General features: G+C 49.4%; 51 non-coding genes and 9 pseudogenes across 51 annotated transcripts; all 60 read right to left on the reverse strand.

Annotated features, from left to right (window-relative positions):
* Positions 1 to 156: 156 nt before the first annotated feature.
* LOC149764698 (5S ribosomal RNA) lies at positions 157 to 275 on the reverse strand. The gene has a single exon (XR_016407654.1). It is a non-coding gene; the product is annotated as a 5S ribosomal RNA (ribosomal RNA).
* Positions 276 to 520: 245 nt separating this feature from the next.
* Positions 521 to 639, reverse strand: LOC149764699 (5S ribosomal RNA). The gene has a single exon (XR_016412660.1). It is a non-coding gene; the product is annotated as a 5S ribosomal RNA (ribosomal RNA).
* A 247-nt stretch (positions 640 to 886) lies between these two features.
* On the reverse strand, positions 887 to 1,005 carry LOC149764700 (5S ribosomal RNA; annotated as a pseudogene).
* A 246-nt stretch (positions 1,006 to 1,251) lies between these two features.
* On the reverse strand, positions 1,252 to 1,370 carry LOC149764701 (5S ribosomal RNA). The gene has a single exon (XR_016412360.1). It is a non-coding gene; the product is annotated as a 5S ribosomal RNA (ribosomal RNA).
* A 247-nt stretch (positions 1,371 to 1,617) lies between these two features.
* LOC149764702 (5S ribosomal RNA) lies at positions 1,618 to 1,736 on the reverse strand. The gene has a single exon (XR_016401409.1). It is a non-coding gene; the product is annotated as a 5S ribosomal RNA (ribosomal RNA).
* Positions 1,737 to 1,982: 246 nt separating this feature from the next.
* Positions 1,983 to 2,101, reverse strand: LOC149764703 (5S ribosomal RNA). Its single transcript, XR_016406668.1, has one exon. It is a non-coding gene; the product is annotated as a 5S ribosomal RNA (ribosomal RNA).
* A 245-nt stretch (positions 2,102 to 2,346) lies between these two features.
* Positions 2,347 to 2,465, reverse strand: LOC149764704 (5S ribosomal RNA). Its single transcript, XR_016404287.1, has one exon. It is a non-coding gene; the product is annotated as a 5S ribosomal RNA (ribosomal RNA).
* A 246-nt stretch (positions 2,466 to 2,711) lies between these two features.
* LOC149764705 (5S ribosomal RNA) lies at positions 2,712 to 2,830 on the reverse strand. The gene has a single exon (XR_016401501.1). It is a non-coding gene; the product is annotated as a 5S ribosomal RNA (ribosomal RNA).
* Positions 2,831 to 3,078: 248 nt separating this feature from the next.
* LOC149764706 (5S ribosomal RNA) lies at positions 3,079 to 3,197 on the reverse strand. The gene has a single exon (XR_016412362.1). It is a non-coding gene; the product is annotated as a 5S ribosomal RNA (ribosomal RNA).
* Positions 3,198 to 3,444: 247 nt separating this feature from the next.
* Positions 3,445 to 3,563, reverse strand: LOC149764707 (5S ribosomal RNA). Its single transcript, XR_016405604.1, has one exon. It is a non-coding gene; the product is annotated as a 5S ribosomal RNA (ribosomal RNA).
* Positions 3,564 to 3,809: 246 nt separating this feature from the next.
* On the reverse strand, positions 3,810 to 3,928 carry LOC149764708 (5S ribosomal RNA). The gene has a single exon (XR_016411253.1). It is a non-coding gene; the product is annotated as a 5S ribosomal RNA (ribosomal RNA).
* A 247-nt stretch (positions 3,929 to 4,175) lies between these two features.
* On the reverse strand, positions 4,176 to 4,294 carry LOC149764709 (5S ribosomal RNA). The gene has a single exon (XR_016407655.1). It is a non-coding gene; the product is annotated as a 5S ribosomal RNA (ribosomal RNA).
* Positions 4,295 to 4,540: 246 nt separating this feature from the next.
* Positions 4,541 to 4,659, reverse strand: LOC149764710 (5S ribosomal RNA). Its single transcript, XR_016411255.1, has one exon. It is a non-coding gene; the product is annotated as a 5S ribosomal RNA (ribosomal RNA).
* Positions 4,660 to 4,906: 247 nt separating this feature from the next.
* LOC149764711 (5S ribosomal RNA) lies at positions 4,907 to 5,025 on the reverse strand. The gene has a single exon (XR_016407656.1). It is a non-coding gene; the product is annotated as a 5S ribosomal RNA (ribosomal RNA).
* A 247-nt stretch (positions 5,026 to 5,272) lies between these two features.
* Positions 5,273 to 5,391, reverse strand: LOC149764712 (5S ribosomal RNA). The gene has a single exon (XR_016405606.1). It is a non-coding gene; the product is annotated as a 5S ribosomal RNA (ribosomal RNA).
* A 246-nt stretch (positions 5,392 to 5,637) lies between these two features.
* On the reverse strand, positions 5,638 to 5,756 carry LOC149764713 (5S ribosomal RNA). Its single transcript, XR_016412476.1, has one exon. It is a non-coding gene; the product is annotated as a 5S ribosomal RNA (ribosomal RNA).
* Positions 5,757 to 6,003: 247 nt separating this feature from the next.
* LOC149764714 (5S ribosomal RNA) lies at positions 6,004 to 6,122 on the reverse strand. Its single transcript, XR_016408707.1, has one exon. It is a non-coding gene; the product is annotated as a 5S ribosomal RNA (ribosomal RNA).
* Positions 6,123 to 6,367: 245 nt separating this feature from the next.
* Positions 6,368 to 6,486, reverse strand: LOC149764715 (5S ribosomal RNA). Its single transcript, XR_016403364.1, has one exon. It is a non-coding gene; the product is annotated as a 5S ribosomal RNA (ribosomal RNA).
* Positions 6,487 to 6,733: 247 nt separating this feature from the next.
* LOC149764716 (5S ribosomal RNA) lies at positions 6,734 to 6,852 on the reverse strand (annotated as a pseudogene).
* Positions 6,853 to 7,098: 246 nt separating this feature from the next.
* Positions 7,099 to 7,217, reverse strand: LOC149764717 (5S ribosomal RNA). The gene has a single exon (XR_016412363.1). It is a non-coding gene; the product is annotated as a 5S ribosomal RNA (ribosomal RNA).
* A 247-nt stretch (positions 7,218 to 7,464) lies between these two features.
* LOC149764718 (5S ribosomal RNA) lies at positions 7,465 to 7,583 on the reverse strand. Its single transcript, XR_016401410.1, has one exon. It is a non-coding gene; the product is annotated as a 5S ribosomal RNA (ribosomal RNA).
* A 246-nt stretch (positions 7,584 to 7,829) lies between these two features.
* Positions 7,830 to 7,948, reverse strand: LOC149764719 (5S ribosomal RNA). Its single transcript, XR_016406669.1, has one exon. It is a non-coding gene; the product is annotated as a 5S ribosomal RNA (ribosomal RNA).
* A 245-nt stretch (positions 7,949 to 8,193) lies between these two features.
* LOC149764720 (5S ribosomal RNA) lies at positions 8,194 to 8,312 on the reverse strand. Its single transcript, XR_016404288.1, has one exon. It is a non-coding gene; the product is annotated as a 5S ribosomal RNA (ribosomal RNA).
* Positions 8,313 to 8,558: 246 nt separating this feature from the next.
* LOC149764721 (5S ribosomal RNA) lies at positions 8,559 to 8,677 on the reverse strand. The gene has a single exon (XR_016411256.1). It is a non-coding gene; the product is annotated as a 5S ribosomal RNA (ribosomal RNA).
* A 248-nt stretch (positions 8,678 to 8,925) lies between these two features.
* On the reverse strand, positions 8,926 to 9,044 carry LOC149764722 (5S ribosomal RNA). The gene has a single exon (XR_016401805.1). It is a non-coding gene; the product is annotated as a 5S ribosomal RNA (ribosomal RNA).
* A 247-nt stretch (positions 9,045 to 9,291) lies between these two features.
* Positions 9,292 to 9,410, reverse strand: LOC149764723 (5S ribosomal RNA; annotated as a pseudogene).
* Positions 9,411 to 9,656: 246 nt separating this feature from the next.
* LOC149764724 (5S ribosomal RNA) lies at positions 9,657 to 9,775 on the reverse strand. The gene has a single exon (XR_016411257.1). It is a non-coding gene; the product is annotated as a 5S ribosomal RNA (ribosomal RNA).
* A 248-nt stretch (positions 9,776 to 10,023) lies between these two features.
* Positions 10,024 to 10,142, reverse strand: LOC149764725 (5S ribosomal RNA). The gene has a single exon (XR_016412364.1). It is a non-coding gene; the product is annotated as a 5S ribosomal RNA (ribosomal RNA).
* A 247-nt stretch (positions 10,143 to 10,389) lies between these two features.
* LOC149764726 (5S ribosomal RNA) lies at positions 10,390 to 10,508 on the reverse strand (annotated as a pseudogene).
* A 246-nt stretch (positions 10,509 to 10,754) lies between these two features.
* On the reverse strand, positions 10,755 to 10,873 carry LOC149764727 (5S ribosomal RNA). Its single transcript, XR_016411258.1, has one exon. It is a non-coding gene; the product is annotated as a 5S ribosomal RNA (ribosomal RNA).
* Positions 10,874 to 11,120: 247 nt separating this feature from the next.
* Positions 11,121 to 11,239, reverse strand: LOC149764728 (5S ribosomal RNA). Its single transcript, XR_016407657.1, has one exon. It is a non-coding gene; the product is annotated as a 5S ribosomal RNA (ribosomal RNA).
* A 245-nt stretch (positions 11,240 to 11,484) lies between these two features.
* On the reverse strand, positions 11,485 to 11,603 carry LOC149764729 (5S ribosomal RNA). Its single transcript, XR_016412661.1, has one exon. It is a non-coding gene; the product is annotated as a 5S ribosomal RNA (ribosomal RNA).
* Positions 11,604 to 11,850: 247 nt separating this feature from the next.
* Positions 11,851 to 11,969, reverse strand: LOC149764730 (5S ribosomal RNA; annotated as a pseudogene).
* A 246-nt stretch (positions 11,970 to 12,215) lies between these two features.
* Positions 12,216 to 12,334, reverse strand: LOC149764731 (5S ribosomal RNA). The gene has a single exon (XR_016402819.1). It is a non-coding gene; the product is annotated as a 5S ribosomal RNA (ribosomal RNA).
* Positions 12,335 to 12,581: 247 nt separating this feature from the next.
* LOC149764732 (5S ribosomal RNA) lies at positions 12,582 to 12,700 on the reverse strand. The gene has a single exon (XR_016404494.1). It is a non-coding gene; the product is annotated as a 5S ribosomal RNA (ribosomal RNA).
* Positions 12,701 to 12,946: 246 nt separating this feature from the next.
* Positions 12,947 to 13,065, reverse strand: LOC149764733 (5S ribosomal RNA). The gene has a single exon (XR_016406670.1). It is a non-coding gene; the product is annotated as a 5S ribosomal RNA (ribosomal RNA).
* Positions 13,066 to 13,310: 245 nt separating this feature from the next.
* On the reverse strand, positions 13,311 to 13,429 carry LOC149764734 (5S ribosomal RNA). The gene has a single exon (XR_016404289.1). It is a non-coding gene; the product is annotated as a 5S ribosomal RNA (ribosomal RNA).
* Positions 13,430 to 13,675: 246 nt separating this feature from the next.
* LOC149764735 (5S ribosomal RNA) lies at positions 13,676 to 13,794 on the reverse strand. The gene has a single exon (XR_016411259.1). It is a non-coding gene; the product is annotated as a 5S ribosomal RNA (ribosomal RNA).
* Positions 13,795 to 14,041: 247 nt separating this feature from the next.
* LOC149764736 (5S ribosomal RNA) lies at positions 14,042 to 14,160 on the reverse strand (annotated as a pseudogene).
* A 246-nt stretch (positions 14,161 to 14,406) lies between these two features.
* LOC149764737 (5S ribosomal RNA) lies at positions 14,407 to 14,525 on the reverse strand. Its single transcript, XR_016411261.1, has one exon. It is a non-coding gene; the product is annotated as a 5S ribosomal RNA (ribosomal RNA).
* Positions 14,526 to 14,772: 247 nt separating this feature from the next.
* On the reverse strand, positions 14,773 to 14,891 carry LOC149764738 (5S ribosomal RNA). Its single transcript, XR_016407658.1, has one exon. It is a non-coding gene; the product is annotated as a 5S ribosomal RNA (ribosomal RNA).
* A 245-nt stretch (positions 14,892 to 15,136) lies between these two features.
* On the reverse strand, positions 15,137 to 15,255 carry LOC149764739 (5S ribosomal RNA). Its single transcript, XR_016412662.1, has one exon. It is a non-coding gene; the product is annotated as a 5S ribosomal RNA (ribosomal RNA).
* A 247-nt stretch (positions 15,256 to 15,502) lies between these two features.
* On the reverse strand, positions 15,503 to 15,621 carry LOC149764740 (5S ribosomal RNA; annotated as a pseudogene).
* Positions 15,622 to 15,867: 246 nt separating this feature from the next.
* On the reverse strand, positions 15,868 to 15,986 carry LOC149764741 (5S ribosomal RNA). Its single transcript, XR_016402820.1, has one exon. It is a non-coding gene; the product is annotated as a 5S ribosomal RNA (ribosomal RNA).
* Positions 15,987 to 16,233: 247 nt separating this feature from the next.
* On the reverse strand, positions 16,234 to 16,352 carry LOC149764742 (5S ribosomal RNA). The gene has a single exon (XR_016404496.1). It is a non-coding gene; the product is annotated as a 5S ribosomal RNA (ribosomal RNA).
* A 246-nt stretch (positions 16,353 to 16,598) lies between these two features.
* LOC149764743 (5S ribosomal RNA) lies at positions 16,599 to 16,717 on the reverse strand. The gene has a single exon (XR_016406671.1). It is a non-coding gene; the product is annotated as a 5S ribosomal RNA (ribosomal RNA).
* A 245-nt stretch (positions 16,718 to 16,962) lies between these two features.
* LOC149764744 (5S ribosomal RNA) lies at positions 16,963 to 17,081 on the reverse strand. The gene has a single exon (XR_016404290.1). It is a non-coding gene; the product is annotated as a 5S ribosomal RNA (ribosomal RNA).
* Positions 17,082 to 17,327: 246 nt separating this feature from the next.
* On the reverse strand, positions 17,328 to 17,446 carry LOC149764745 (5S ribosomal RNA). The gene has a single exon (XR_016411262.1). It is a non-coding gene; the product is annotated as a 5S ribosomal RNA (ribosomal RNA).
* Positions 17,447 to 17,693: 247 nt separating this feature from the next.
* On the reverse strand, positions 17,694 to 17,812 carry LOC149764746 (5S ribosomal RNA; annotated as a pseudogene).
* Positions 17,813 to 18,058: 246 nt separating this feature from the next.
* On the reverse strand, positions 18,059 to 18,177 carry LOC149764747 (5S ribosomal RNA). The gene has a single exon (XR_016411263.1). It is a non-coding gene; the product is annotated as a 5S ribosomal RNA (ribosomal RNA).
* A 247-nt stretch (positions 18,178 to 18,424) lies between these two features.
* On the reverse strand, positions 18,425 to 18,543 carry LOC149764748 (5S ribosomal RNA). The gene has a single exon (XR_016407659.1). It is a non-coding gene; the product is annotated as a 5S ribosomal RNA (ribosomal RNA).
* A 245-nt stretch (positions 18,544 to 18,788) lies between these two features.
* Positions 18,789 to 18,907, reverse strand: LOC149764749 (5S ribosomal RNA). Its single transcript, XR_016412663.1, has one exon. It is a non-coding gene; the product is annotated as a 5S ribosomal RNA (ribosomal RNA).
* A 247-nt stretch (positions 18,908 to 19,154) lies between these two features.
* LOC149764750 (5S ribosomal RNA) lies at positions 19,155 to 19,273 on the reverse strand (annotated as a pseudogene).
* Positions 19,274 to 19,519: 246 nt separating this feature from the next.
* On the reverse strand, positions 19,520 to 19,638 carry LOC149764751 (5S ribosomal RNA). The gene has a single exon (XR_016402821.1). It is a non-coding gene; the product is annotated as a 5S ribosomal RNA (ribosomal RNA).
* Positions 19,639 to 19,885: 247 nt separating this feature from the next.
* On the reverse strand, positions 19,886 to 20,004 carry LOC149764752 (5S ribosomal RNA). Its single transcript, XR_016404497.1, has one exon. It is a non-coding gene; the product is annotated as a 5S ribosomal RNA (ribosomal RNA).
* Positions 20,005 to 20,250: 246 nt separating this feature from the next.
* On the reverse strand, positions 20,251 to 20,369 carry LOC149764753 (5S ribosomal RNA). Its single transcript, XR_016406672.1, has one exon. It is a non-coding gene; the product is annotated as a 5S ribosomal RNA (ribosomal RNA).
* Positions 20,370 to 20,614: 245 nt separating this feature from the next.
* Positions 20,615 to 20,733, reverse strand: LOC149764754 (5S ribosomal RNA). The gene has a single exon (XR_016404291.1). It is a non-coding gene; the product is annotated as a 5S ribosomal RNA (ribosomal RNA).
* A 246-nt stretch (positions 20,734 to 20,979) lies between these two features.
* LOC149764755 (5S ribosomal RNA) lies at positions 20,980 to 21,098 on the reverse strand. The gene has a single exon (XR_016411264.1). It is a non-coding gene; the product is annotated as a 5S ribosomal RNA (ribosomal RNA).
* Positions 21,099 to 21,345: 247 nt separating this feature from the next.
* Positions 21,346 to 21,464, reverse strand: LOC149764756 (5S ribosomal RNA). The gene has a single exon (XR_016412365.1). It is a non-coding gene; the product is annotated as a 5S ribosomal RNA (ribosomal RNA).
* A 247-nt stretch (positions 21,465 to 21,711) lies between these two features.
* Positions 21,712 to 21,830, reverse strand: LOC149764757 (5S ribosomal RNA). The gene has a single exon (XR_016408882.1). It is a non-coding gene; the product is annotated as a 5S ribosomal RNA (ribosomal RNA).
* Positions 21,831 to 21,992: the final 162 nt, after the last annotated feature.

Consider the following 21,992-nt stretch of genomic DNA (forward strand, 5'->3'; position numbering starts at 1 on the left):
ATTCAACGCGCTGGTCCCGCTATGCGGCATGGCACCGCCAGTCTCCGGACCCAGTTTATTGTCGGGGGAAAAAAATTATCCGAAGAGGAAAAGCCAAAAGCCAAAAAATTAAAAATAAATATTATCAAAAAATAAAAAAGCGGGCAAAAAATAAAAAGGGTGCAACACGAGGACTTCCCAGGGGGTCACCCATCCTAGTACTTCTCTCGCCCAAGCACGCTTAACTGCGGAGTTATGATGGGATCCGGTGCATTAGTGCTGGTATGATCACACCCATGACATGCCCTTCGAAACTCCCTTTTATGACAAAGCAGCAGACCGCGACGGCCCGAGACATTCGCGCTGCCGGGGCCGTTCTGGCGTAGGATTCAACGCGCTGTTCCGCTATGCGGCATGGCACCGCCAGTCTCCGGACTCAGTTTATTTTCGGAAAAAAAAATTATCCGAAGAGAAAAAGCCAAAAGCCGAAAAATTAAAAATAAATATTATCAAAAAATAAAAAAGCGGGCAAAAAATAAAAAGGGTGCAACACGAGGACTTCCCAGGGGGTCACCCATCCTAGTACTACTCTCGCCCAAGCACGCTTAACTACGGAGTTCTGATGGGATCCGGTGCATTAGTGCTGGTATGATCGCACCCATGACATGCCCTTCGAAACTCCCTTTTATGACAAAGCAGCAGACCTCGACGGCCCGAGACATTCACGCTGCCGGGGCCGTTCTGGCGTAGGATTCAACGCGCTGGTCCCGCTATGCGGCATGGCACCGCCAGTCTCCCGACTCAGTTTATTTTCGGGGGGAAAAAATTATCCGAAGAGGAAAAGCCAAAAGCCAAAAAATTAAAAATAAATATTATCAAAAAATAAAAAAGCGGGCAAAAAATAAAAAGGGTGCAACACGAGGACTTCCCAGGGGGTCACCCATCCTAGTACTTCTCTCGCCCAAGCATGCCTAACTGCGGAGTTATGATGGGATCCGGTGCATTAGTGCTGGTATGATCGCACCCATGACATGCCCTTCGAAACTCCCTTTTATGACAAAGCAGCAGACCGCGACGGCCCGAGACATTCGCGCTGCCGGGGCCGTTCTGGCGTAGGATTCAACGCGCTGTTCCGCTATGCGGCACGGCACCGCCCGTCTCCGGACTCAGTTTATTTTCGGGAAAAAAAAATTATCCGAAGAGGAAAAGCCAAAAGCCGAAAAATTAAAAATAAATATTATCAAAAAATAAAAAAGCGGGCAAAAAATAAAAAGGGTGCAACACGAGGACTTCCCAGGGGGTCACCCATCCTAGTACTACTCTCGCCCAAGCACGCTTAACTGCGGAGTTCTGATGGGATCCGGTGCATTAGTGCTGGTATGATCGCACCCATGACATGCCCTTCGAAACTCCCTTTTATGACAAAGCAGCAGACCTCGACGGCCCGAGACATTCACGCTGCCGGGGCCGTTCTGGCGTAGGATTCAACGCGCTGGTCCCGCTATGCGGCATGGCACCGCCAGTCTCCGGACTCAGTTTATTGTCGGGGAAAAAAAATTATCCGAAGACGAAAAGCCAGAAGCCGAAAAATTAAAAATAAATATTATCAAAAAATAAAAAAGCGGGCAAAAAATAAAAAGGGTGCAACACGAGGACTTCCCAGGGGGTCACCCATCCTAGTACTACTCTCGCCCAAGCACGCTTAACTGCGGAGTTCTCATGGGATCCGGTGCATTAGTGCTGGTATGATCGCACCCAAGACATGCCCTTCGAAACTCCCTTTTAAGACAAAGCAGCAGACCTCGACGGCCCGAGACATTCGCGCTGCCGGGGCCGTTCTGGCGTATGATTCAACGCGCTGTTCCGCTATGCGGCATGGCACCGCCAGTCTCCGGACTCAGTTTATTTTCGGGGGGAAAAAATTATCCGAAGAGGAAAAGCCAAAAGCCAAAAAATTAAAAATAAATATTATTAAAAAATAAAAAAGCGGGCAAAAAATAAAAAGGGTGCAACACGAGGACTTCCCAGGGGGTCACCCATCCTAGTACTTCTCTCGCCCAAGCACGCTTAACTGCGGAGTTATGATGGGATCCGGTGCATTAGTGCTGGTATGATCGCACCCATGACATGCCCTTCGAAACTCCCTTTAATGACAAAGCAGCAGACCGCGACGGCCCGAGACATTCGCGCTGCCGGGGCCGTTCTGGCGTAGGATTCAACGCGCTGTTCCGCTATGCGGCATGGCACCGCCAGTCTCCGGACTCAGTTTATTTTCGGAAAAAAAAATTATCCGAAGAGGAAAAGCCAAAAGCCGAAAAATTAAAAATAAATATTATCAAAAAATAAAAAAACGGGCAAAAAATAAAAAGGGTGCAACACGAGGACTTCCCAGGGGGTCACCCATCCTAGTACTACTCTCGCCCAAGCACGCTTAACTGCGGAGTTCTGATCGGATCCGGTGCATTAGTGCTGGTATGATCGCACCCATGACATGCCCTTCGAAACTCCCTTTTATGACGAAGCAGCAGACCTCGACGGCCCGAGGCATTCGCGCTGCCGGGGCCGTTCTGGCGTAGGATTCAACGCGCTGTTCCGCTATGCGGCATGGCACCGCGAGTCTCCGGACTCAGTTTATTTTCGGGGGAAAAAAATTATCCGAAGAGGAAAAGCCAAAAGCCGACAAATTAAAAATAAATATTATCAAAAAATAAAAAAGCGGGCAAAAAATAAAAGGGGTGCAACACGAGGACTTCCCAGGGGGTCATCCATCCTAGTACTACTCTCGCCCAAGCACGCTTAACTGCGGAGTTCTGATGGGATCCGGTGCATTAGTGCTGGTATGATCGCACCCATGACATGCCCATCGAAACTCCCTTTTATGACAAAGCAGCAGACCTCGACGGCCCGAGACATTCGCGCCGCTGGGGCCGTTCTGGCGTAGGATTCAACGCGCTGGTCCCGCTATGCGGCATAGCACCGCCAGTCTCCGGACTCAGTTTATTTTCGGGGGAAAAAAATTATCCGAAGAGGAAAAGCCAAAAGCCGAAAAATTAAAAATAAATATTATCAAAAAATAAAAAAGTGGAGAAAAAAATAAAAAGGGTGCAACACGAGGACTTCCCAGGGGGTCACCCATCCTAGTACTACTCTCGCCCAAGCACGCTTAACTGCGGAGTTCTGATGGGATCCGGTGCATTAGTGCTGGTATGATCGCACCCATGACATGCCCATCGAAACACCCTTTTATGACAAAGCAGCAGACCTCGACGGCCCGAGACATTCGCGCTGCCGGGGCCGTTCTGGCGTAGGATTCAATGCGCTGTTCCGCTATGCGGCATGGCACCGCGAGTCTCCGGACTCAGTTTATTTTCGGAGGAAAAAAATTATCCGAAGAGGAAAAGCCAAAAGCCGAAAAATTAAAAATAAATATTATCAAAAAATAAAAAAGTGGGCAAAAAATAAAAAGGGGTGCAAGACGAGGACTTCCCAGGGGGTCACCCATCCTAGTACTACTCTCGCCCAAGCACGCTTAACTGCGGAGTTCTGATGGGATCCGGTGCATTAGGGCTGGTATGATCGCACCCATGACATGCCCATCGAAACACCCTTTTATGACAAAGCAGCAGACCTCGACGGCCCGAGACATTCGCGCTGCCGGGGCCGTTCTGGCGTAGGATTCAATGCGCTGTTCCGCTATGCGGCATGGCACCGCGAGTCTCCGGACTCAGTTTATTTTCGAGGGAAAAAAATTATCCGAAGAGGAAAAGCCAAAAGCCAAAAAATTAAAAATAAATGTTATCAAAAAAGAAAAATGCGGGCAAAAAATAAAAGGGGTGCAACACGAGGACTTCCCAGGGGGTCACCCATCCTAGTACTACTCTCGCCCAAGCACGCTTAACTGCGGAGTTCTGATGGGATCCGGTGCATTAGTGCTGGTATGATCGCACCCATGACATGCCCATCGAAACTCCCTTTTATGACAAAGCAGCAGACCTCGACGGCCCGAGACATTCGCGCTGCCGGGGCCGTTCTGGCGTAGGATTCAACGCGCTGGTCCCGCTATGCGGCATGGCACCGCCAGTCTCCGGACCCAGTTTATTGTCGGGGGAAAAAAATTATCCGAAGAGGAAAAGCCAAACGCCAAAAAATTAAAAATAAATATTATCAAAAAATAAAAAAGCGGGCAAAAAATAAAAAGGGTGCAACACGAGGACTTCCCAGGGGGTCACCCATCCTAGTACTTCTCTCGCCCAAGCACGCTTAACTGCGGAGTTATGATGGGATCCGGTGCATTAGTGCTGGTATGATCACACCCATGACATGCCCTTCGAAACTCCCTTTTATGACAAAGCAGCAGACCGCGACGGCCCGAGACATTCGCGCTGCCGGGGCCGTTCTGGCGTAGGATTCAATGCGCTGTTCCGCTATGCGGCATGGCACCGCGAGTCTCCGGACTCAGTTTATTTTCGAGGGAAAAAAATTATCCGAAGAGGAAAAGCCAAAAGCCAAAAAATTAAAAATAAATGTTATCAAAAAAGAAAAATGCGGGCAAAAAATAAAAGGGGTGCAACACGAGGACTTCCCAGGGGGTCACCCATCCTAGTACTACTCTCGCCCAAGCACGCTTAACTGCGGAGTTCTGATGGGATCCGGTGCATTAGTGCTGGTATGATCGCACCCATGATATGCCCTTCGAAACTCCCTTTTATGACAAAGCAGCAGACCTCGACGGCCCGAGACATTCGCGCTGCCGGGGCCGTTCTGGCGTTGGATTCAACGCGCTGGTCCCGCTATGCGGCATGGCACCGCCAGTCTCCGGACCCAGTTTATTGTCGGGGGAAAAAAATTATCCGAAGAGGAAAAGCCAAAAGCCAAAAAATTAAAAATAAATATTATCAAAAAATAAAAAAGCGGGCAAAAAATAAAAAGGGTGCAACACGAGGACTTCCCAGGGGGTCACCCATCCTAGTACTTCTCTCGCCCAAGCACGCTTAACTGCGGAGTTATGATGGGATCCGGTGCATTAGTGCTGGTATGATCACACCCATGACATGCCCTTCGAAACTCCCTTTTATGACAAAGCAGCAGACCGCGACGGCCCGAGACATTCGCGCTGCCGGGGCCGTTCTGGCGTAGGATTCAACGCGCTGTTCCGCTATGCGGCATGGCACCGCGAGTCTCCGGACTCAGTTTATTTTCGGGGGAAAAAAATTATCCGAAGAGGAAAAGCCAAAAGCCGAAAAATTAAAAATAAATATTGTCAAAAAATAAAAAAGTGGGCAAAAAATAAAAAGGGGTGCAAGACGAGGACTTCCCAGGGGGTCACCCATCCTAGTACTACTCTCGCCCAAGCACGCTTAACTGCGGAGTTCTGATGGGATCCGGTGCATTAGGGCTGGTATGATCGCACCCATGACATGCCCATCGAAACACCCTTTTATGACAAAGCAGCAGACCTCGACGGCCCGAGACATTCGCGCTGCCGGGGCCGTTCTGGCGTAGGATTCAATGCGCTGTTCCGCTATGCGGCATGGCACCGCGAGTCTCCGGACTCAGTTTATTTTCGAGGGAAAAAAATTATCCGAAGAGGAAAAGCCAAAAGCCAAAAAATTAAAAATAAATGTTATCAAAAAAGAAAAATGCGGGCAAAAAATAAAAGGGGTGCAACACGAGGACTTCCCAGGGGGTCACCCATCCTAGTACTACTCTCGCCCAAGCACGCTTAGCTGCGGAGTTCTGATGGGATCCGGTGCATTAGTGCTGGTATGATCGCACCCATGATATGCCCTTCGAAACTCCCTTTTATGACAAAGCAGCAGACCTCGACGGTCCGAGACATTCGCGCTGCCGGGGCCGTTCTGGCGTAGGATTCAACGCGCTGGTCCCGCTATGCGGCATGGCACCGCCAGTCTCCGGACCCAGTTTATTGTCGGGGGAAAAAAATTATCCGAAGAGAAAAAGCCAAAAGCCAAAAAATTAAAAATAAATATTATCAAAAAATAAAAAAGCGGGCAAAAAATAAAAAGGGTGCAACACGAGGACTTCCCAGGGGGTCATCCATCCTAGTACTTCTCTCGCCCAAGCACGCTTAACTGCGGAGTTATGATGGGATCCGGTGCATTAGTGCTGGTATGATCACACCCATGACATGCCCTTCGAAACTCCCTTTTATGACAAAGCAGCAGACCGCGACGGCCCGAGACATTCGCGCTGCCGGGGCCGTTCTGGCGTAGGATTCAACGCGCTGTTCCGCTATGCGGCATGGCACCGCCAGTCTCCGGACTCAGTTTATTTTCGGAAAAAAAAATTATCCGAAGAGAAAAAGCCAAAAGCCGAAAAATTAAAAATAAATATTATTAAAAAATAAAAAAGCGGGCAAAAAATAAAAAGGGTGCAACACGAGGACTTTCCAGGGGGTCACCCATCCTAGTACTACTCTCGCCCAAGCACGCTTAACTACGGAGTTCTGATGGGATCCGGTGCATTAGTGCTGGTATGATCGCACCCATGACATGCCATTCGAAACTCCCTTTTATGACAAAGCAGCAGACCTCGACGGCCCGAGACATTCACGCTGCCGGGGCCGTTCTGGCGTAGGATTCAACGCGCTGGTCCCGCTATGCGGCATGGCACCGCCAGTCTCCGGACTCAGTTTATTTTCGGGGGGAAAAAATTATCCGAAGAGGAAAAGCCAAAAGCCAAAAAATTAAAAATAAATATTATCAAAAAATAAAAAAGCGGGCAAAAAATAAAAAGGGTGCAACACGAGGACTTCCCAGGGGGTCACCCATCCTAGTACTTCTCTCGCCCAAGCATGCCTAACTGCGGAGTTATGATGGGATCCGGTGCATTAGTGCTGGTATGATCGCACCCATGACATGCCCTTCGAAACTCCCTTTTATGACAAAGCAGCAGACCGCGACGGCCCGAGACATTCGCGCTGCCGGGGCCGTTCTGGCGTAGGATTCAACGCGCTGTTCCGCTATGCGGCATGGCACCGCCCGTCTCCGGACTCAGTTTATTTTCGGGAAAAAAAAATTATCCGAAGAGGAAAAGCCAAAAGCCGAAAAATTAAAAATAAATATTATCAAAAAATAAAAAAGCGGGCAAAAAATAAAAAGGGTGCAACACGAGGACTTCCCAGGGGGTCACCCATCCTAGTACTACTCTCGCCCAAGCACGCTTAACTGCGGAGTTCTGATGGGATCCGGTGCATTAGTGCTGGTATGATCGCACCCATGACATGCCCTTCGAAACTCCCTTTTATGACAAAGCAGCAGACCTCGACGGCCCGAGACATTCACGCTGCCGGGGCCGTTCTGGCGTAGGATTCAACGCGCTGGTCCCGCTATGCGGCATGGCACCGCCAGTCTCCGGACTCAGTTTATTGTCGGGGAAAAAAAATTATCCGAAGACGAAAAGCCAAAAGCCGAAAAATTAAAAATAAATATTATCAAAAAATAAAAAAGCGGGCAAAAAATAAAAAGGGTGCAACACGAGGACTTCCCAGGGGGTCACCCATCCTAGTACTACTCTCGCCCAAGCACGCTTAACTGCGGAGTTCTCATGGGATCCGGTGCATTAGTGCTGGTATGATCGCACCCAAGACATGCCCTTCGAAACTCCCTTTTAAGACAAAGCAGCAGACCTCGACGGCCCGAGACATTCGCGCTGCCGGGGCCGTTCTGGCGTATGATTCAACGCGCTGTTCCGCTATGCGGCATGGCACCGCCAGTCTCCGGACTCAGTTTATTTTCGGGGGGAAAAAATTATCCGAAGAGGAAAAGCCAAAAGCCAAAAAATTAAAAATAAATATTATTAAAAAATAAAAAAGCGGGCAAAAAATAAAAAGGGTGCAACACGAGGACTTCCCAGGGGGTCACCCATCCTAGTACTTCTCTCGCCCAAGCACGCTTAACTGCGGAGTTATGATGGGATCCGGTGCATTAGTGCTGGTATGATCGCACCCATGACATGCCCTTCGAAACTCCCTTTAATGACAAAGCAGCAGACCGCGACGGCCCGAGACATTCGCGCTGCCGGGGCCGTTCTGGCGTAGGATTCAACGCGCTGTTCCGCTATGCGGCATTGCACCGCCAGTCTCCGGACTCAGTTTATTTTCGGAAAAAAAAATTATCCGAAGAGGAAAAGCCAAAAGCCGAAAAATTAAAAATAAATATTATCAAAAAATAAAAAAGCGGGCAAAAAATAAAAAGGGTGCAACACGAGGACTTCCCAGGGGGTCACCCATCCTAGTACTACTCTCGCCCAAGCACGCTTAACTGCGGAGTTCTGATCGGATCCGGTGCATTAGTGCTGGTATGATCGCACCCATGACATGCCCTTCGAAACTCCCTTTTATGACGAAGCAGCAGACCTCGACGGCCCGAGGCATTCGCGCTGCCGGGGCCGTTCTGGCGTAGGATTCAACGCGCTGTTCCGCTATGCGGCATGGCACCGCGAGTCTCCGGACTCAGTTTATTTTCGGGGGAAAAAAATTATCCGAAGAGGAAAAGCCAAAAGCCGACAAATTAAAAATAAATATTATCAAAAAATAAAAAAGCGGGCAAAAAATAAAAGGGGTGCAACACGAGGACTTCCCAGGGGGTCACCCATCCTAGTACTACTCTCGCCCAAGCACGCTTAACTGCGGAGTTCTGATGGGATCCGGTGCATTAGTGCTGGTATGATCGCACCCATGACATGCCCATCGAAACTCCCTTTTATGACAAAGCAGCAGACCTCGACGGCCCGAGACATTCGCGCCGCCGGGGCCGTTCTGGCGTAGGATTCAACGCGCTGGTCCCGCTATGCGGCATAGCACCGCCAGTCTCCGGACTCAGTTTATTTTCGGGGGAAAAAAATTATCCGAAGAGGAAAAGCCAAAAGCCGAAAAATTAAAAATAAATATTATCAAAAAATAAAAAAGTGCAGAAAAAAATAAAAAGGGTGCAACACGAGGACTTCCCAGGGGGTCACCCGTCCTAGTACTACTCTCGCCCAAGCACGCTTAACTGCGGAGTTCTGATGGGATCCGGTGCATTAGTGCTGGTATGATCGCACCCATGACATGCCCATCGAAACACCCTTTTATGACAAAGCAGCAGACCTCGACGGCCCGAGACATTCGCGCTGCCGGGGCCGTTCTGGCGTAGGATTCAATGCGCTGTTCCGCTATGCGGCATGGCACCGCGAGTCTCCGGACTCAGTTTATTTTCGGGGGAAAAAAATTATCCGAAGAGGAAAAGCCAAAAGCCGAAAAATTAAAAATAAATATTATCAAAAAATAAAAAAGTGGGCAAAAAATAAAAAGGGGTGCAAGACGAGGACTTCCCAGGGGGTCACCCATCCTAGTACTACTCTCGCCCAAGCACGCTTATCTGCGGAGTTCTGATGGGATTCGGTGCATTAGGGCTGGTATGATCGCACCCATGACATGCCCATCGAAACACCCTTTTATGACAAAGCAGCAGACCTCGACGGCCCGAGGCATTCGCGCTGCCGGGGCCGTTCTGGCGTAGGATTCAACGCGCTGTTCCGCTATGCGGCATGGCACCGCGAGTCTCCGGACTCAGTTTATTTTCGGGGGAAAAAAATTATCCGAAGAGGAAAAGCCAAAAGCCGACAAATTAAAAATAAATATTATCAAAAAATAAAAAAGCGGGCAAAAAATAAAAGGGGTGCAACACGAGGACTTCCCAGGGGGTCACCCATCCTAGTACTACTCTCGCCCAAGCACGCTTAACTGCGGAGTTCTGATGGGATCCGGTGCATTAGTGCTGGTATGATCGCACCCATGACATGCCCATCGAAACTCCCTTTTATGACAAAGCAGCAGACCTCGACGGCCCGAGACATTCGCGCCGCCGGGGCCGTTCTGGCGTAGGATTCAACGCGCTGGTCCCGCTATGCGGCATAGCACCGCCAGTCTCCGGACTCAGTTTATTTTCGGGGGAAAAAAATTATCCGAAGAGGAAAAGCCAAAAGCCGAAAAATTAAAAATAAATATTATCAAAAAATAAAAAAGTGCAGAAAAAAATAAAAAGGGTGCAACACGAGGACTTCCCAGGGGGTCACCCATCCTAGTACTACTCTCGCCCAAGCACGCTTAACTGCGGAGTTCTGATGGGATCCGGTGCATTAGTGCTGGTATGATCGCACCCATGACATGCCCATCGAAACACCCTTTTATGACAAAGCAGCAGACCTCGACGGCCCGAGACATTCGCGCTGCCGGGGCCGTTCTGGCGTAGGATTCAATGCGCTGTTCCGCTATGCGGCATGGCACCGCGAGTCTCCGGACTCAGTTTATTTTCGGGGGAAAAAAATTATCCGAAGAGGAAAAGCCAAAAGCCGAAAAATTAAAAATAAATATTATCAAAAAATAAAAAAATGGGCAAAAAATAAAAAGGGGTGCAAGACGAGGACTTCCCAGGGGGTCACCCATCCTAGTACTACTCTCGCCCAAGCACGCTTATCTGCGGAGTTCTGATGGGATTCGGTGCATTAGGGCTGGTATGATCGCACCCATGACATGCCCATCGAAACACCCTTTTATGACAAAGCAGCAGACCTCGACGGTCCGAGACATTCGCGCTGCCGGGGCCGTTCTGGCGTAGGATTCAATGCGCTGTTCCGCTATGCGGCATGGCACCGCGAGTCTCCGGACTCAGTTTATTTTCGAGGGAAAAAAATTATCCGAAGAGGAAAAGCCAAAAGCCAAAAAATTAAAAATAAATGTTATCAAAAAAGAAAAATGCGGGCAAAAAATAAAAGGGGTGCAACACGAGGACTTCCCAGGGGGTCACCCATCCTAGTACTACTCTCGCCCAAGCACGCTTAACTGCGGAGTTCTGATGGGATCCGGTGCATTAGTGCTGGTATGATCGCACCCATGACATGCCCATCGAAACTCCCTTTTATGACAAAGCAGCAGACCTCGACGGCCCGAGACATTCGCGCTGCCGGGGCCGTTCTGGCGTAGGATTCAACGCGCTGGTCCCGCTATGCGGCATGGCACCGCCTGTCTCCGGACCCAGTTTATTGTCGGGGGAAAAAAATTATCCGAAGAGGAAAAGCCAAAAGCCAAAAAATTAAAAATAAATATTATCAAAAAATAAAAAAGCGGGCAAAAAATAAAAAGGGTGCAACACGAGGACTTCCCAGGGGGTCACCCATCCTAGTACTTCTCTCGCCCAAGCACGCTTAACTGCGGAGTTATGATGGGATCCGGTGCATTAGTGCTGGTATGATCACACCCATGACATGCCCTTCGAAACTCCCTTTTATGACAAAGCAGCAGACCGCGACGGCCCGAGACATTCGCGCTGCCGGGGCCGTTCTGGCGTAGGATTCAACGCGCTGTTCCGCTATGCGGCATGGCACCGCCAGTCTCCGGACTCAGTTTATTTTCGGAAAAAAAAATTATCCGAAGAGAAAAAGCCAAAAGCCGAAAAATTAAAAATAAATATTATCAAAAAATAAAAAAGCGGGCAAAAAATAAAAAGGGTGCAACACGAGGACTTCCCAGGGGGTCACCCATCCTAGTACTACTCTCGCCCAAGCACGCTTAACTACGGAGTTCTGATGGGATCCGGTGCATTAGTGCTGGTATGATCGCACCCATGACATGCCCTTCGAAACTCCCTTTTATGACAAAGCAGCAGACCTCGACGGCCCGAGACATTCACGCTGCCAGGGCCGTTCTGGCGTAGGATTCAACGCGCTGGTCCCGCTATGCGGCATGGCACCGCCAGTCTCCGGACTCAGTTTATTTTCGGGGGGAAAAAATTATCCGAAGAGGAAAAGCCAAAAGCCAAAAAATTAAAAATAAATATTATCAAAAAATAAAAAAGCGGGCAAAAAATAAAAAGGGTGCAACACGAGGACTTCCCAGGGGGTCACCCATCCTAGTACTTCTCTCGCCCAAGCATGCCTAACTGCGGAGTTATGATGGGATCCGGTGCATTAGTGCTGGTATGATCGCACCCATGACATGCCCTTCGAAACTCCCTTTTATGACAAAGCAGCAGACCGCGACGGCCCGAGACATTCGCGCTGCCGGGGCCGTTCTGGCGTAGGATTCAACGCGCTGTTCCGCTATGCGGCATGGCACCGCCCGTCTCCGGACTCAGTTTATTTTCGGGAAAAAAAAATTATCCGAAGAGGAAAAGCCAAAAGCCGAAAAATTAAAAATAAATATTATCAAAAAATAAAAAAGCGGGCAAAAAATAAAAAGGGTGCAACACGAGGACTTCCCAGGGGGTCACCCATCCTTGTACTACTCTCGCCCAAGCACGCTTAACTGCGGAGTTCTGATGGGATCCGGTGCATTAGTGCTGGTATGATCGCACCCATGACATGTCCTTCGAAACTCCCTTTTATGACAAAGCAGCAGACCTCGACGGCCCGAGACATTCACGCTGCCGGGGCCGTTCTGGCGTAGGATTCAACGCGCTGGTCCCGCTATGCGGCATGGCACCGCCAGTCTCCGGACTCAGTTTATTGTCGGGGAAAAAAAATTATCCGAAGACGAAAAGCCAAAAGCCGAAAAATTAAAAATAAATATTATCAAAAAATAAAAAAGCGGGCAAAAAATAAAAAGGGTGCAACACGAGGACTTCCCAGGGGGTCACCCATCCTAGTACTACTCTCGCCCAAGCACGCTTAACTGCGGAGTTCTCATGGGATCCAGTGCATTAGTGCTGGTATGATCGCACCCAAGACATGCCCTTCGAAACTCCCTTTTAAGACAAAGCAGCAGACCTCGACGGCCCGAGACATTCGCGCTGCCGGGGCCGTTCTGGCGTATGATTCAACGCGCTGTTCCGCTATGCGGCATGGCACCGCCAGTCTCCGGACTCAGTTTATTTTCGGGGGGAAAAAATTATCCGAAGAGGAAAAGCCAAAAGCCAAAAAATTAAAAATAAATATTATTAAAAAATAAAAAAGCGGGCAAAAAATAAAAAGGGTGCAACACGAGGACTTCCCAGGGGGTCACCCATCCTAGTACTTCTCTCGCCCAAGCACGCTTAACTGCGGAGTTATGATGGGATCCGGTGCATTAGTGCTGGTATGATCGCACCCATGACATGCCCTTCGAAACTCCCTTTAATGACAAAGCAGCAGACCGCGACGGCCCGAGACATTCGCGCTGCCGGGGCCGTTCTGGCGTAGGATTCAACGCGCTGTTCCGCTATGCGGCATGGCACCGCCAGTCTCCGGACTCAGTTTATTTTCGGGAAAAAAAATTATCCGAAGAGGAAAAACCAAAAGCCGAAAAATTAAAAATAAATATTATCAAAAAATAAAAAAGCGGGCAAAAAATAAAAAGGGTGCAACACGAGGACTTCCCAGGGGGTCACCCATCCTAGTACTACTCTCGCCCAAGCACGCTTAACTGCGGAGTTCTGATCGGATCCGGTGCATTAGTGCTGGTATGATCGCACCCATGACATGCCCTTCGAAACTCCCTTTTATGACGAAGCAGCAGACCTCGACGGCCCGAGGCATTCGCGCTGCCGGGGCCGTTCTGGCGTAGGATTCAACGCGCTGTTCCGCTATGCGGCATGGCACCGCGAGTCTCCGGACTCAGTTTATTTTCGGGGGAAAAAAATTATCCGAAGAGGAAAAGCCAAAAGCCGACAAATTAAAAATAAATATTATCAAAAAATAAAAAAGCGGGCAAAAAATAAAAGGGGTGCAACACGAGGACTTCCCAGGGGGTCACCCATCCTAGTACTACTCTCGCCCAAGCACGCTTAACTGCGGAGTTCTGATGGGATCCGGTGCATTAGTGCTGGTATGATCGCACCCATGACATGCCCATCGAAACTCCCTTTTATGACAAAGCAGCAGACCTCGACGGCCCGAGACATTCGCGCTGCCGGGGCCGTTCTGGCGTAGGATTCAATGCGCTGTTCCGCTATGCGGCATGGCACCGCGAGTCTCCGGACTCAGTTTATTTTCGGGGGAAAAAAATTATCCGAAGAGGAAAAGCCAAAAGCCGAAAAATTAAAAATAAATATTATCAAAAAATAAAAAAATGGGCAAAAAATAAAAAGGGGTGCAAGACGAGGACTTCCCAGGGGGTCACCCATCCTAGTACTACTCTCGCCCAAGCACGCTTATCTGCGGAGTTCTGATGGGATTCGGTGCATTAGGGCTGGTATGATCGCACCCATGACATGCCCATCGAAACACCCTTTTATGACAAAGCAGCAGACCTCGACGGTCCGAGACATTCGCGCTGCCGGGGCCGTTCTGGCGTAGGATTCAATGCGCTGTTCCGCTATGCGGCATGGCACCGCGAGTCTCCGGACTCAGTTTATTTTCGAGGGAAAAAAATTATCCGAAGAGGAAAAGCCAAAAGCCAAAAAATTAAAAATAAATGTTATCAAAAAAGAAAAATGCGGGCAAAAAATAAAAGGGGTGCAACACGAGGACTTCCCAGGGGGTCACCCATCCTAGTACTACTCTCGCCCAAGCACGCTTAACTGCGGAGTTCTGATGGGATCCGGTGCATTAGTGCTGGTATGATCGCACCCATGACATGCCCATCGAAACTCCCTTTTATGACAAAGCAGCAGACCTCGACGGCCCGAGACATTCGCGCTGCCGGGGCCGTTCTGGCGTAGGATTCAACGCGCTGGTCCCGCTATGCGGCATGGCACCGCCTGTCTCCGGACCCAGTTTATTGTCGGGGGAAAAAAATTATCCGAAGAGGAAAAGCCAAAAGCCAAAAAATTAAAAATAAATATTATCAAAAAATAAAAAAGCGGGCAAAAAATAAAAAGGGTGCAACACGAGGACTTCCCAGGGGGTCACCCATCCTAGTACTTCTCTCGCCCAAGCACGCTTAACTGCGGAGTTATGATGGGATCCGGTGCATTAGTGCTGGTATGATCACACCCATGACATGCCCTTCGAAACTCCCTTTTATGACAAAGCAGCAGACCGCGACGGCCCGAGACATTCGCGCTGCCGGGGCCGTTCTGGCGTAGGATTCAACGCGCTGTTCCGCTATGCGGCATGGCACCGCCAGTCTCCGGACTCAGTTTATTTTCGGAAAAAAAAATTATCCGAAGAGAAAAAGCCAAAAGCCGAAAAATTAAAAATAAATATTATCAAAAAATAAAAAAGCGGGCAAAAAATAAAAAGGGTGCAACACGAGGACTTCCCAGGGGGTCACCCATCCTAGTACTACTCTCGCCCAAGCACGCTTAACTACGGAGTTCTGATGGGATCCGGTGCATTAGTGCTGGTATGATCGCACCCATGACATGCCCTTCGAAACTCCCTTTTATGACAAAGCAGCAGACCTCGACGGCCCGAGACATTCACGCTGCCAGGGCCGTTCTGGCGTAGGATTCAACGCGCTGGTCCCGCTATGCGGCATGGCACCGCCAGTCTCCGGACTCAGTTTATTTTCGGGGGGAAAAAATTATCCGAAGAGGAAAAGCCAAAAGCCAAAAAATTAAAAATAAATATTATCAAAAAATAAAAAAGCGGGCAAAAAATAAAAAGGGTGCAACACGAGGACTTCCCAGGGGGTCACCCATCCTAGTACTTCTCTCGCCCAAGCATGCCTAACTGCGGAGTTATGATGGGATCCGGTGCATTAGTGCTGGTATGATCGCACCCATGACATGCCCTTCGAAACTCCCTTTTATGACAAAGCAGCAGACCGCGACGGCCCGAGACATTCGCGCTGCCGGGGCCGTTCTGGCGTAGGATTCAACGCGCTGTTCCGCTATGCGGCATGGCACCGCCCGTCTCCGGACTCAGTTTATTTTCGGGAAAAAAAAATTATCCGAAGAGGAAAAGCCAAAAGCCGAAAAATTAAAAATAAATATTATCAAAAAATAAAAAAGCGGGCAAAAAATAAAAAGGGTGCAACACGAGGACTTCCCAGGGGGTCACCCATCCTTGTACTACTCTCGCCCAAGCACGCTTAACTGCGGAGTTCTGATGGGATCCGGTGCATTAGTGCTGGTATGATCGCACCCATGACATGTCCTTCGAAACTCCCTTTTATGACAAAGCAGCAGACCTCGACGGCCCGAGACATTCACGCTGCCGGGGCCGTTCTGGCGTAGGATTCAACGCGCTGGTCCCGCTATGCGGCATGGCACCGCCAGTCTCCGGACTCAGTTTATTGTCGGGGAAAAAAAATTATCCGAAGACGAAAAGCCAAAAGCCGAAAAATTAAAAATAAATATTATCAAAAAATAAAAAAGCGGGCAAAAAATAAAAAGGGTGCAACACGAGGACTTCCCAGGGGGTCACCCATCCTAGTACTACTCTCGCCCAAGCACGCTTAACTGCGGAGTTCTCATGGGATCCAGTGCATTAGTGCTGGTATGATCGCACCCAAGACATGCCCTTCGAAACTCCCTTTTAAGACAAAGCAGCAGACCTCGACGGCCCGAGACATTCGCGCTGCCGGGGCCGTTCTGGCGTATGATTCAACGCGCTGTTCCGCTATGCGGCATGGCACCGCCAGTCTCCGGACTCAGTTTATTTTCGGGGGGAAAAAATTATCCGAAGAGGAAAAGCCAAAAGCCAAAAAATTAAAAATAAATATTATTAAAAAATAAAAAAGCGGGCAAAAAATAAAAAGGGTGCAACACGAGGACTTCCCAGGGGGTCACCCATCCTAGTACTTCTCTCGCCCAAGCACGCTTAACTGCGGAGTTATGATGGGATCCGGTGCATTAGTGCTGGTATGATCGCACCCATGACATGCCCTTCGAAACTCCCTTTAATGACAAAGCAGCAGACCGCGACGGCCCGAGACATTCGCGCTGCCGGGGCCGTTCTGGCGTAGGATTCAACGCGCTGTTCCGCTATGCGGCATGGCACCGCCAGTCTCCGGACTCAGTTTATTTTCGGGAAAAAAAATTATCCGAAGAGGAAAAACCAAAAGCCGAAAAATTAAAAATAAATATTATCAAAAAATAAAAAAGCGGGCAAAAAATAAAAAGGGTGCAACACGAGGACTTCCCAGGGGGTCACCCATCCTAGTACTACTCTCGCCCAAGCACGCTTAACTGCGGAGTTCTGATCGGATCCGGTGCATTAGTGCTGGTATGATCGCACCCATGACATGCCCTTCGAAACTCCCTTTTATGACGAAGCAGCAGACCTCGACGGCCCGAGGCATTCGCGCTGCCGGGGCCGTTCTGGCGTAGGATTCAACGCGCTGTTCCGCTATGCGGCATGGCACCGCGAGTCTCCGGACTCAGTTTATTTTCGGGGGAAAAAAATTATCCGAAGAGGAAAAGCCAAAAGCCGACAAATTAAAAATAAATATTATCAAAAAATAAAAAAGCGGGCAAAAAATAAAAGGGGTGCAACACGAGGACTTCCCAGGGGGTCACCCATCCTAGTACTACTCTCGCCCAAGCACGCTTAACTGCGGAGTTCTGATGGGATCCGGTGCATTAGTGCTGGTATGATCGCACCCATGACATGCCCATCGAAACTCCCTTTTATGACAAAGCAGCAGACCTCGACGGCCCGAGACATTCGCGCTGCCGGGGCCGTTCTGGCGTAGGATTCAATGCGCTGTTCCGCTATGCGGCATGGCACCGCGAGTCTCCGGACTCAGTTTATTTTCGGGGGAAAAAAATTATCCGAAGAGGAAAAGCCAAAAGCCGAAAAATTAAAAATAAATATTATCAAAAAATAAAAAAATGGGCAAAAAATAAAAAGGGGTGCAAGACGAGGACTTCCCAGGGGGTCACCCATCCTAGTACTACTCTCGCCCAAGCACGCTTATCTGCGGAGTTCTGATGGGATTCGGTGCATTAGGGCTGGTATGATCGCACCCATGACATGCCCATCGAAACACCCTTTTATGACAAAGCAGCAGACCTCGACGGTCCGAGACATTCGCGCTGCCGGGGCCGTTCTGGCGTAGGATTCAATGCGCTGTTCCGCTATGCGGCATGGCACCGCGAGTCTCCGGACTCAGTTTATTTTCGAGGGAAAAAAATTATCCGAAGAGGAAAAGCCAAAAGCCAAAAAATTAAAAATAAATGTTATCAAAAAAGAAAAATGCGGGCAAAAAATAAAAGGGGTGCAACACGAGGACTTCCCAGGGGGTCACCCATCCTAGTACTACTCTCGCCCAAGCACGCTTAACTGCGGAGTTCTGATGGGATCCGGTGCATTAGTGCTGGTATGATCGCACCCATGACATGCCCATCGAAACTCCCTTTTATGACAAAGCAGCAGACCTCGACGGCCCGAGACATTCGCGCTGCCGGGGCCGTTCTGGCGTAGGATTCAACGCGCTGGTCCCGCTATGCGGCATGGCACCGCCTGTCTCCGGACCCAGTTTATTGTCGGGGGAAAAAAATTATCCGAAGAGGAAAAGCCAAAAGCCAAAAAATTAAAAATAAATATTATCAAAAAATAAAAAAGCGGGCAAAAAATAAAAAGGGTGCAACACGAGGACTTCCCAGGGGGTCACCCATCCTAGTACTTCTCTCGCCCAAGCACGCTTAACTGCGGAGTTATGATGGGATCCGGTGCATTAGTGCTGGTATGATCACACCCATGACATGCCCTTCGAAACTCCCTTTTATGACAAAGCAGCAGACCGCGACGGCCCGAGACATTCGCGCTGCCGGGGCCGTTCTGGCGTAGGATTCAACGCGCTGTTCCGCTATGCGGCATGGCACCGCCAGTCTCCGGACTCAGTTTATTTTCGGAAAAAAAAATTATCCGAAGAGAAAAAGCCAAAAGCCGAAAAATTAAAAATAAATATTATCAAAAAATAAAAAAGCGGGCAAAAAATAAAAAGGGTGCAACACGAGGACTTCCCAGGGGGTCACCCATCCTAGTACTACTCTCGCCCAAGCACGCTTAACTACGGAGTTCTGATGGGATCCGGTGCATTAGTGCTGGTATGATCGCACCCATGACATGCCCTTCGAAACTCCCTTTTATGACAAAGCAGCAGACCTCGACGGCCCGAGACATTCACGCTGCCAGGGCCGTTCTGGCGTAGGATTCAACGCGCTGGTCCCGCTATGCGGCATGGCACCGCCAGTCTCCGGACTCAGTTTATTTTCGGGGGGAAAAAATTATCCGAAGAGGAAAAGCCAAAAGCCAAAAAATTAAAAATAAATATTATCAAAAAATAAAAAAGCGGGCAAAAAATAAAAAGGGTGCAACACGAGGACTTCCCAGGGGGTCACCCATCCTAGTACTTCTCTCGCCCAAGCATGCCTAACTGCGGAGTTATGATGGGATCCGGTGCATTAGTGCTGGTATGATCGCACCCATGACATGCCCTTCGAAACTCCCTTTTATGACAAAGCAGCAGACCGCGACGGCCCGAGACATTCGCGCTGCCGGGGCCGTTCTGGCGTAGGATTCAACGCGCTGTTCCGCTATGCGGCATGGCACCGCCCGTCTCCGGACTCAGTTTATTTTCGGGAAAAAAAAATTATCCGAAGAGGAAAAGCCAAAAGCCGAAAAATTAAAAATAAATATTATCAAAAAATAAAAAAGCGGGCAAAAAATAAAAAGGGTGCAACACGAGGACTTCCCAGGGGGTCACCCATCCTTGTACTACTCTCGCCCAAGCACGCTTAACTGCGGAGTTCTGATGGGATCCGGTGCATTAGTGCTGGTATGATCGCACCCATGACATGTCCTTCGAAACTCCCTTTTATGACAAAGCAGCAGACCTCGACGGCCCGAGACATTCACGCTGCCGGGGCCGTTCTGGCGTAGGATTCAACGCGCTGGTCCCGCTATGCGGCATGGCACCGCCAGTCTCCGGACTCAGTTTATTGTCGGGGAAAAAAAATTATCCGAAGACGAAAAGCCAAAAGCCGAAAAATTAAAAATAAATATTATCAAAAAATAAAAAAGCGGGCAAAAAATAAAAAGGGTGCAACACGAGGACTTCCCAGGGGGTCACCCATCCTAGTACTACTCTCGCCCAAGCACGCTTAACTGCGGAGTTCTCATGGGATCCAGTGCATTAGTGCTGGTATGATCGCACCCAAGACATGCCCTTCGAAACTCCCTTTTAAGACAAAGCAGCAGACCTCGACGGCCCGAGACATTCGCGCTGCCGGGGCCGTTCTGGCGTATGATTCAACGCGCTGTTCCGCTATGCGGCATGGCACCGCCAGTCTCCGGACTCAGTTTATTTTCGGGGGGAAAAAATTATCCGAAGAGGAAAAGCCAAAAGCCAAAAAATTAAAAATAAATATTATTAAAAAATAAAAAAGCGGGCAAAAAATAAAAAGGGTGCAACACGAGGACTTCCCAGGGGGTCACCCATCCTAGTACTTCTCTCGCCCAAGCACGCTTAACTGCGGAGTTATGATGGGATCCGGTGCATTAGTGCTGGTATGATCGCACCCATGACATGCCCTTCGAAACTCCCTTTAATGACAAAGCAGCAGACCGCGACGGCCCGAGACATTCGCGCTGCCGGGGCCGTTCTGGCGTAGGATTCAACGCGCTGTTCCGCTATGCGGCATGGCACCGCCAGTCTCCGGACTCAGTTTATTTTCGGGAAAAAAAATTATCCGAAGAGGAAAAACCAAAAGCCGAAAAATTAAAAATAAATATTATCAAAAAATAAAAAAGCGGGCAAAAAATAAAAAGGGTGCAACACGAGGACTTCCCAGGGGGTCACCCATCCTAGTACTACTCTCGCCCAAGCACGCTTAACTGCGGAGTTCTGATCGGATCCGGTGCATTAGTGCTGGTATGATCGCACCCATGACATGCCCTTCGAAACTCCCTTTTATGACGAAGCAGCAGACCTCGACGGCCCGAGGCATTCGCGCTGCCGGGGCCGTTCTGGCGTAGGATTCAACGCGCTGTTCCGCTATGCGGCATGGCACCGCGAGTCTCCGGACTCAGTTTATTTTCGGGGGAAAAAAATTATCCGAAGAGGAAAAGCCAAAAGCCGACAAATTAAAAATAAATATTATCAAAAAATAAAAAAGCGGGCAAAAAATAAAAGGGGTGCAACACGAGGACTTCCCAGGGGGTCACCCATCCTAGTACTACTCTCGCCCAAGCACGCTTAACTGCGGAGTTCTGATGGGATCCGGTGCATTAGTGCTGGTATGATCGCACCCATGACATGCCCATCGAAACTCCCTTTTATGACAAAGCAGCAGACCTCGACGGCCCGAGACAATCGCGCCGCCGGGGCCGTTCTGGCGTAGGATTCAACGCGCTGGTCCCGCTATGCGGCATAGCACCGCCAGTCTCCGGACTCAGTTTATTTTCGGGGGAAAAAAATTATCCGAAGAGGAAAAGCCAAAAGCCGAAAAATTAAAAATAAATATTATCAAAAAATAAAAAGTGGAGAAAAAAATAAAAAGGGTGCAACACGAGGACTTCCCAGGGGGTCACCCATCCTAGTACTACTCTCGCCCAAGCACGCTTAACTGCGGAGTTCTGATGGGATCCGGTGCATTAGTGCTGGTATGATCGCACCCATGACATGCCCATCGAAACACCCTTTTATGACAAAGCAGCAGACCTCGACGGCCCGAGACATTCGCGCTGCCGGGGCCGTTCTGGCGTAGGATTCAATGCGCTGTTCCGCTATGCGGCATGGCACCGCGAGTCTCCGGACTCAGTTTATTTTCGGGGGAAAAAAATTATCCGAAGAGAAAAAGCCAAAAGCCGAAAAATTAAAAATAAATATTATCAAAAAATAAAAAAGTGGGCAAAAAATAAAAAGGGGTGCAAGACGAGGACTTCCCAGGGGGTCACCCATCCTAGTACTACTCTCGCCCAAGCACGCTTAACTGCGGAGTTCTGATGGGATTCGGTGCATTAGGGCTGGTATGATCGCACCCATGACATGCCCATCGAAACACCCTTTTATGACAAAGCAGCAGACCTCGACGGCCCGAGACATTCGCGCTGCCGGGGCCGTTCTGGCGTAGGATTCAATGCGCTGTTCCGCTATGCGGCATGGCACCGCGAGTCTCCGGACTCAGTTTATTTTCGAGGGAAAA

Source organism: Phoenix dactylifera, chromosome 4 (genome assembly GCF_051530095.1).
Source record: "Phoenix dactylifera cultivar Ajwa chromosome 4, Ajwa_hap1_PhDact_Kaust_v1.1, whole genome shotgun sequence".
NCBI classification, from domain to species: Eukaryota; Viridiplantae; Streptophyta; class Magnoliopsida; order Arecales; family Arecaceae; genus Phoenix; species Phoenix dactylifera.